This window comes from Paramisgurnus dabryanus, chromosome 21 (assembly GCF_030506205.2).
Source record: "Paramisgurnus dabryanus chromosome 21, PD_genome_1.1, whole genome shotgun sequence".
Taxonomy (NCBI): Eukaryota; Metazoa; Chordata; class Actinopteri; order Cypriniformes; family Cobitidae; genus Paramisgurnus; species Paramisgurnus dabryanus.
The window spans coordinates 33,196,989-33,207,346 of NC_133357.1; the positions used below are offsets into that span (position 1 = coordinate 33,196,989).

The 10,358-nt window shown below is 36.7% G+C and overlaps 1 long non-coding RNA gene across 1 annotated transcript; it reads right to left on the reverse strand.

Moving 5' to 3' along the window:
• Window positions 1-2,065: 2,065 nt before the first annotated feature.
• LOC135776150 (uncharacterized) lies at window positions 2,066-3,205 on the reverse strand. The gene is made up of 2 exons (XR_010544075.2): window positions 2,642-3,205; window positions 2,066-2,291 (listed from the first exon to the last, which is right to left on the reverse strand). It is a non-coding gene; the product is annotated as an uncharacterized lncRNA (long non-coding RNA).
• Window positions 3,206-10,358: the final 7,153 nt, after the last annotated feature.

Below are 10,358 nucleotides of genomic sequence, written 5' to 3' on the forward strand. Positions count from 1 at the left end.
TGCATGGTGTCCTGAGGGTCCTAAAAGGGATACTGGCTGTCAAATTGGGGACTTTGGTGGTCCAATAAGGGCTGCTGGTGGTCCAGTTGGAGCTGCTTTGGTATGAGGCAGGGCCACTGGTACCTGGAGATCAGGTTGGGCCATTTGTGGTCCAGTTGGGGATTCAACTCGGGCTGATGAGGTTTTATTGACTTGTTCTGCAACACCTTGTGAGATCCCGCCTACATTTTCAAAATACAGAATTATTTAGAAAACACTGATCAACCGTTTTAACAATTTTATAGACCAAACACCTAAACAATTATTTTAAGAGAAAAACGACAATAAAAATAATCATAATAAATTGCAGCCACAGTAGTAACAAGAGATGTAGACCTTACAAATGTAAAAAGTGCTTATTGTTCTACCAAACAGTAATAATTTAAAATAGAAATTTGATGGATGTTTGATAGTCTGAATGTTGACCAATTGTGCCACTTGTTCTACTGGTATACTGAAATTGTATAACTACAATATTTACTATTTACAGTGTCTACCAATTCAATGTGATAGTTAATGTTATAAACAAATGATAAAATATATGCAATTGTAAAGTTACTCTGATAGGACCAGTGTTACCACTTTTAGGGGTGGTTTCCTGGTCAGAGTTGATACTAGTCCCAAAGTAAAATGCATGTTTGAGCGTTTTAATTAGAAAAACACCTTGTCCTGACATTAGGGTGGCCATTCGTGCCAGTTCCGCCGGACACGTCCCGAACATGTTTTCGGGTTCGTTCTCCGGAAGTCGCGTTGGTCGACCACATACGTCATCAAGGTTTAATATTTCGCGTTTAATTTCAAAAAAGCAACCATTACATTTCAAGGTAAGAATGAAACTACAATGATTGTATGTCTTAAAAGAAATAAATCTTCATTTTCTAATGTATTTTAACTGAAATGTGAGAACCTTGATGACGTATGCGGTTGAGCAACGCGACTTCCGGAGAACGAACACGAAATCCTGTTCGGGACGTGTCCGGCGGAACTGGCACGAATGGCCACCCTACCTGACATATCTTACCATACATCAGTGCCAATAGCCGCTTTTGCACTATCGGGCCTGTGCGAGTCAGGGCTTCAAACGGGCCTCACGGAGCCAATAGCCTCAGACCTCCAGCTGTGTAGCCAAAATCACGACGCGTTTGCATTGTCAAGCCAATAGCGCCGCAGCGCTTCAGAAAACCCCGCCCTTAATACGCCTACCTGGATGTAACGTCACACAACTCCGCCTGTTTTACTGTGAGGAAGTCACTTCAATCTGACAGGAGACGGGAGTGAGATCGCATCATCATTCAACAAACAAAGAACATAACTGAGGCGGCTGTTTGCACGGTGAAAGCCAAGATGAGAAGATAGATGCTTGCTCCATCCGCGGTGTTACTCTTGAAGTTTATGTTGGCTGCACACGAGCGATCTCAGGACGGGACAATATCAGATCAATAAGCTTTATGAAGTAGGATAATTACAAATAAAGCATTCATCTACCTAATGTGCCATTATACTATATACACAATATTTTAAAGAATATAACGAGTCCTAGTTTTACATTTATGTAAAATAATCTTATTTTAAAATATGCACGTGTGTCTAAATATGTAACGTTAAGTTTGTAATTATAGTTCTATGGCGATGTAAACATACTTACACATTATAAGATATCTTTGATATCTTTAATCATGAAAACGTTAGTTGAGCATCACATGAAACACAAGGTAACTGTCTAATAGCTATTTCAATAATGTGTCAATCAATAAATACTTTTGTCTATAAAGAACTGCCTCGAATAGCTGAATAGGACTGAAAATCACTTTACTTGCATCTCAAAAATCAAAACGTTTGAGAAATCATTAGAAAATGTACTCGTTAAGAATCAACTCTGAATATACACAAGTATTTAAAAAGCTATGTTACAGTGGTTAAGTTAATGATGGTTATATTTACCATTTTGTTGCATCTTACCATTTCTGTGTTTCAGATGTGATCCTTATTAAGCAATCATTTTCAATAAACTGACAAGCAGTCGTAGTAATAATAACGCGGTACTTTATTTACATATGAAGTTTACATCAGTGCACAGACAGGTGTATTTAAAGACATCTCCTCCGGACGGATTTCAACATCCATGGCTCCTGTCGTCTCATCATCATCATCTTCGTTTCATCTCCTGCTCTTTCATCTGTTGCTGTATCATCTCTCATATACAAAATAAAAACTCCTGGATGACAAACTGAAAGCTTTACGTTGGCATTTTTCTGTAAAACGGACACAAAAGAAAGCAGCACATGTGACGTTTTGTATAAAGGGTTTGTAAATACACATACAGTATACCGACATATAAAGTTTGCTACATTCATATAAGAGTTTAATTAATCTCCAAAATACCAGAAAGCATGGCTATGACTATAATAAAACCATGGTTACTTTTTCTAAGGGCTGACTAAAAAATTCAACAGAGATGACACTATAACACAAAAACACCCATGTAAGACACTTCTGCAATCGTTATTTGTATTTTAAGTGTTTTGTATGCAAACGTAATGTAGCATTTGTATTTGTATTTTAAGTGTTTTGTATGCAAACGTTATGTAGCATGTTAACTCACCGACTGTAGATACCATCGTGACTCGATCGCTTTAATACATGGAGTGATGGACGATGAAATGATGATTCAACACACATCTTTAATTTCTCAGCACTGTTGCACTTTAAACACTTTGTTCTGTGCCCGAAACTTTATAAACTTCTCCCGAACCGGTAGCGGTGTGCGCCGGATCCTTAGCATGGCGAGTTCGGCGTTGTAACGCGTGTTTGTTTTTTACATATGCAGATCATTTTCTTCAGTCCGAAGTACAAAGATAGCAGGCATCTTCCGTGAAACAGTAAATTACTGGTGATCCCGGTTATTTTTAAAGTTTTAAATCTGCAGACAGATGGATGCGCATCTTGCCAGAGTTCAGATAAACTCCGCCTTTGACCTTTACCACTCCTCTAGCCCCGAGAAGCCCGATCTGGCCCAACGATTTCGGCGGGCCAGAAAAGCCGGGCCTTAAGCACCAACGAAGCACCAGTGAAGCACGATCATGCCCCGGAAGTGACAATGCAAACGCCCCAGGCCTCGGCAGGCACTGGCACGCCCGCTTGAAGCCCGATAGTGCAAACACGGCTAATGTTTGGTCTCTAGATGCAGACACTGGTTCCTTGATTAGTAGTAAATCACCATCACCTGCTTTCAGATGGAGCAACATTTACCACACAAAGCGAAGTACACTGACAAGCTACACAATATTACATTTAGCATCGTTGACAAATTGCCTGTGACAATGAACTGGATATTGCCTAGCTTTTCAGAGAAACACAGCTTTGTGTAGTAAATGCTGCTCCATCTCAAAACAGGTGATGGTGATTAACTACTAATCAAAAAACTGACTTCACTGATGAGATGTGCAGGACAATTTCATGCAATTTATCCTGCAGCCCTATTTGCAAGCATTTGTAGAATAATATGTCAACCCTTTAATCCACATTAGAGTTCAAGCTTAGTTCAAGCTTAGTTTAATATCGTCTGTCGTCCTGTGTCTGGACTGGATCATCTGGTGTGTGCATTTAATTTTATTTTAGATTAAACTGACAACCAAGCAGATGGAGTTATTAATGTTATTTTATTGATACTTAAACATGATCAGCTACATAAAGCTAGCTAGCTTTTAACCTCTCCCAACACTTGAGAGCAGTTGTAGCTGCAGTGATAGCTGCAGAAGATACACTGTTCTGTGTGTGTGTGTTTACTACTCACTAAGATGGGTTAAAAGAATAGTTCACACTGTCATCATTTACTCACTCATTATTTTAAACCTATATGAGTATCTTTAGTCCTTTGAATGCTAAAGATGATAATTTGATGAGCAAGGATGCAGTTGACAGTACTCAGTGACTTTCATAGTATTTGTTTTAAATACTATGGAAGTCAATGAGCAACATCATCATACATTATCAAAATATCTTTTGTATTCAATGGACAAAGGGAATTCATGCTGGTTTAGAACAATGTCAGAATGAGAAAATAATGACAATGTTAATTATTTGGGTGAACTATCCCTTTAAATTGCATGGGTCACTTTCGAGCATGCATTCAACACGTGGTGTGTGTGTGTGACACATTTGTCAAAAATCAGTTGTAAACTAAAAACAATCAATCACAATCTGAGTACTACATTAGTTGAGAGAAGGCACCACATATTTACCTGTAATTTTTAATACATAAAAAAATAATCTTACCTTGAATAGGTTCTTTAATCTTTCCAAGCATGTAATGGATGTCTCAGTCAAGTGACAACGGGGTGTCAGAACCTCAGACCCCCAAGCATTTGGTTTTCTTCCAGGCCTTGACAAATACAAAACATAACAAACACGCAAAATAACATATATATGTTGTATGTATGTATGTATGTATATAAAACAATAATCGCAATTTCATACCAGCATATCTTCCATATCTTCATCATGCACCCAGCTCTCCCGCTTCTGATCAAATTTCTTCAGTTCTTTTTTACCCTGAGCTTATGTGGCTGCTCTACCTTGCATGTGTTGCAGGTTTTGCAAGCTACATTTAGTTGTGTATGGCAGACCACACACTTTCTAGTTGTTGACCCCTGGCCTGGCATTTCTAATAAAAATAAGAGTAAACGGGAGAGAGTGAAAGAGACTTTGAGAAGTACAAAGCAGGGCAAGATTATAAAATTAAAAAGCAATACTTACTTGAGGAGAGTGAGCGAGTTGATTATTGAAGTGGCTCTTAAGAGCCGTTGGTTTTCTAAGAAAAAGTATAAACTGTGGGTGATGTTAACAGGGAAGGGTGGTGGGTACTGACCGGACCTGAGAAAAGAAAACAAAAACATGATTAATTCTCTTACAGCAAAGTCTCCTAGGTTTGTCATATTATATATGCAGAACTGTAAAAAAAAAGGTAACAGTTATGCTACCTATAAATAAAGCATAAACTGCATAAATGAACAGTTCTGAATTCTGAATTCAGAGAAATAAATGAAATAATTATCTTGGTACTTGAAGCTTGGTTAGATATGGTTACTGTAGTCAAACTTTTACACACTTTCTTTTGACAGATTTATTAACAACAATTACAGAACATAACAATCAATTTTAATCCCTTCTAACGATCAATTGACATAAATGTAACTGCACAAACTAGCCTAATTATATTATATAAATAATATTAAATAATTAAATAAATCTATTCTGCTCACCAAGGCTGCATTTATTTGATATAAAAACACTTATAATGTGAAATATTATTGTAATCTGAATGTAAGTGCTGCTGACGGTGTCAGCAGCGATCGCTCTCTGTGATCGATTGGTTCCGCCTTGTATGTTTAGATGAGCAGATTTACAATGAACACAATTATTTACTTAAATCGGTTATTTTTTCATTTAGAGCTTATTTCACGAACTGCATTCCGCGCGAAATTAATAAAACTACTGGTTTAAAAACGCTAGAACAACTGTTTAGAAACATAATATAATGCAGTCACTGCAGCTTTCTGTGATAAATACATTAGCTGATTATCAAACAGTCATCCAATAATGTTTCTGACCTTAGTAACGTAAAAACAACTCCATAGTCCACACACGCAAATTAAATGTTATGCTGCACCAACTTTAGGATTTCTTAAATGACCGCACCTGAACAACAATTATGTCCTAAATATGAGCCAATTGGATTCTGACCAAACGCGTGCGACTTGTCTGTTGCCTTAGCGGTGATATTATATTGCTAACGTTGCAACAAAGACTTAACATAAACACAGGATTTACTCAATTTTAGTAACATTAATCACCAAATTTCCAAGAAAGACTTACCCATGGAACTCCAGAGAACGCAATATCACTGCCACTTGAAGTTGTTGGCAATAAGAAATTATCGCCCCCTATTGGTTATCATCCTCATAAATGCCTAGAGGAGGCAAAGCGTGACATTGACAGCGTGGACCAGCGTGTCTATTACACGCTTTAGCGTGATACTGGGTTGGCAGATAAGCGGGCCGGACCTCGGGCTTATTTAGGCTTCTCCATCTTTTTATATTTTTCAATTAATTAAAAAAACCTTTTGACAGACATTGATGATTGCAAAACAAACATAGGAAGACGTTTAACCTATCGCATGAGTCCGCTACGCACAGCCACACATTTACAATGCAGCTGTGCTTATTTAACAGCAGGACATTCAACGCACCAGGAAAAATTATAAATGGAGGACTAGATTAAAACCTTGGATACTGTACATAATATATGCAGACAGCATCCAAGACATAATCTATTAAAGACTTCTCCCTGTATTAATTTCGTGTAAGAAGGCTGTGTCTTTATTTCTTGTTTGTGTATGGATCGACTTTTTTCTTAGTTTAACTGTTGGATGGATACATGAATAGCCATCTTCTGTGGTAAGTCCTTACATTAAAAAAATGTATATGCAAAAGCGAATTTGTAAGATAAGGCAACATGCATGTTTATTCTGTTTCATGTTTATTTCGTTTCGTTTTGTAAAGCCCTTTTTATTTTTTTATTTCTGCACCCGTTGCAACTGCCAGCAGCAGAGCAACCTGCCTTCGCTTTTGAAAAATAGTGTGTGTTGATAATAAACGTTTAAACTAACATTGTGATATGCTGAAAATATTTATTTAAATAGTTGTTATTATGTGAAGTATTGATTTGAGAGGCTCAATTCATCATACATGTCGTCAACTTGCTGTCGGCCGCTAACCACTTGTTTATCATAAAAACTTTAACAAACAAAAACTGCTCTAAAATGTAAATAAAAAAGAAATATAACTATTTTGCCATTTAAAACAAAACTGAACTGCTTTAATTGCTGCAACAGTACAGCTGTACAAGCTGTGTAAGCAGTTATTTTTTGCTTTTTCTATGCTAAATCTATGCGGAATTTTGCAGAATGATTTAAAACGTTTTAAAACGATCCGAGAGAATGTGCGCTGTGAATATTAAAAAAAATAAAATATTTTATAACTATATTATACATTTTATTAAAGGATTACCCTGAATTAAACTAGACCAACATGAACCAACAGATAATGGATAATGTGCTTTCACGACCATAGAGTTTTATATAATACACATATATTACTGTCTACAGTGTAACAGTAAAAAGAAAAGGCTTCTCATAATAAATGTAGCGTATATAGCAAGATAATTTCATCAGTTTAACAACACAATGTATATATATTTATCTTGTAAACGGATTTGAAATAATATATAATTATCGCGTCACGTAGCAAGAGAGACGATAGAGATCTCATTAACTTCTCCGCAGTAAGTTTTATTTCAAATTCAAGTTTTACATATCAGTGGTTTTCAATCTTGTCCTAGGGGACCCACAGCTCTGCATATTTTGTATGTCTCCCTTAACTGACACACCCAGTTCTGTTCATGGATCTCTCCCTTAATGAGCTGATGATCTGAATCAGGTGTGTTAGATAAGGGAGACATGCAAAATGTGCAGGGCAGTGGGTCCCCTAGGACAAGATTGAAAACCACTGAATAGACTATTAAAAAGTTTGTGCTGCTCTCATAAAAACCTCACAGCAGACAGCACAGACTTCTACTCACAAACATACGCGATGCAGTAGGCTAACTATATCTGCGGACACAGATTCCTAATGGGGAGAATTAAAAAGTTCGGACTCGGGCTGAAAATTCTGGGCTCTTACTTTTGCGTCAACTTGATTTTAATAATTTAAATGAGGAATTATATTTAAAGAAGAACAGACAGAAGCACTTTTAGTTGTGAGTTGCATTTAATAAATGTTATTTTCTGGGCTGTTTCTGATTGTAAAATTATTACTTGATAATATTGTTTAATTTATTTAAATAATTTCAGCCTATTTTTGCGTCAACTTGATTTTAATGATTTAATTGAAGAATTCTCTTTAAAGAAGAGCAGAAAGAAGCACTTTTTGTTGTAGGTTTTATTAAATAAATGTTATTTTCTGGGCTATTTCTGATTGTAAAATTATTTGATAATATTGTTTAATTTATTTAAATAATTTTAGCCATTTAATGTTGTACATACGCTGTAAAAAACACTGGATTTACTAAAAAATATAGACAGTGCATCGTTTTTGCAAGTTTTACTAAAAAAATGTATGCAATGGGGCACTTAGTAAATCCAGCCTTTATTTTTTTCAGTGTATTGGGGGGGCCCCAAACCAGCGTTAGCCCAGGGCCTCACAAAGGCTTAACCCGGCACTGATCACAGTGCTCAGGATTGTTATTTTTTGGACCAAATATTTACATAAAGTTTAAGCAAGAAGCCATTGACTTGAGTGGTATACATTTTGGAATAATGAGGCCAATGTCACCACCGTCAGATTAGTGTCACCACCGTCAGACGTAGTTTTATTTGTTTTAAATGAATATGCTTACAATATGTTTCTTCAGTGCTGTTGAGTTATTACATTAATAGTCTCTATTAATACAAAAATATGTTTATTAAATAAAAAATCATCACTTTTTCTATTTAGGCTTAAAGTAAAAGTTTAATGAGTAATAACTGGAAAACGCCTATTTTATGAAAAAAATACAAACAGGGGAGGTTGCCCCAGTAAATTGCTTAACAACCAAGACCTTGGTCTATAATGATATACCTTCAGATTTTGTAATTTAACTAACTTTTTTTTTCAAAATTTAAACCTGTTTTATCCAAATTCCCAAGAATCACTGTTATATATCTAAGTACAGTCAACAAAATAATATTTGTTGGCGGAATGATTATGCTTTTTTCATTCAGTGAACACAAAATAATGAATTGACAAAGAAAACTCAACAAAGAAATCTTTGTTCAAGTTACTTAATTTTCTTTGTTGAATAATCATTTTAAAGTTGGATTATTTACAGTGCAATATATTCTATACATTTGGGGCAACGGCACAGTTACCACTGAGTTTTAATTTAATTCTAATAAAGCTAATAAAAGCTTATAAATTGTGTCCCGAAGAGCAAGGGAAGCCGACATGCATTGAATTTAGGGCTGTCACCATTACTTTATTCTTGAGGAGTTAAAAAAAACCTTGAGTACATGTCCAGTAGGCCCTCTCTCTCTCGGCATATGTGTGGAGAAATGCAGGCAGAAGCAGCGGATCCATAGGCAAGTGACTTTTAATGATAACGTGATAAAAAATAATACTAAAAGTGTAAAACTGAAACAAACACAAAAGCAAACCTGAACCACATACACATTCAACGACTGATACAAGACAACTGAAGCACTGAAGGGTAACAAGGAAACAAGACACACCCGGGGGAACAATCAGCACACAGACCAAAGCTGTGTCTGAAACGTTCCCTCGTTCACTCATTCACTATTCCCTATATGGGGAATGACAATTGAGTCCACTATATGGGGAAGAAGCAAATGAAAATGAGTGAGTGATTTCGGACACTGACGTAAATATCATGCGACAGAGAGCTGTCGCAGAGATTGATCATAAACACCTGTGTGGCTTTATTGATTGTACTGTGAAATGGTAAAGTTTACTTTCTTCCCCCCTAGAAATTTTAAGTTCCCATAATGTTCTCAGAACGACCCCGCTGGTGTTAAGGACGTTGCCCAGTAAAGTTCCCAGAACGTTATGAGACGGACGTGTTGTGGAGTTCCCTAAAGGGTTGGAGGACGTTATTTGGCAGACCTCCACGGAACATTCAGGACATTCTGGAAATGTTAAGGGGACCATATTTTATGTACACTTTACATTCCCATAATGTTCTTAGAACAACCCTGCTGGTGTTAAGGACGTTGCCCGGTAAAGTTCCCAGAACGTTCCGAGACGGACGTGATGTGGAGTTCTTTAAAAGGTTGAAGGACTTTATTTGGCAGACCTTCACGGAACATTCAGGACGTTCTGGAAATGTTAAGGGAACCATATTTTATGTAGAAATGTTATGTTCCCAGAACGACCCCGGTGGTGTTAAAGACATTGCCTAGTAAAGTTCTCAGAACATTTAAGACTCACCCACAACTTATCCAGAACCCCCAGAAAATAGCCATAACTCAAACAATATATAATTATACTGTGATATTGATCCGGTTGGTGTGGTGGAGGATAAAGGAGGAGATGGAGATCATGATGAATCCAAAATGATAATCTTTAATTAATATAAAACAAGGAACATGGAAACTGGTAAACAGCAAAACACACAACACATCACTATAAACAAGAACTGACCTAGACAAAGGGAAAAGCGGGGTATTTAGATAAAGGAGTGATGAGGGGGATGACTGTCCAACCCTA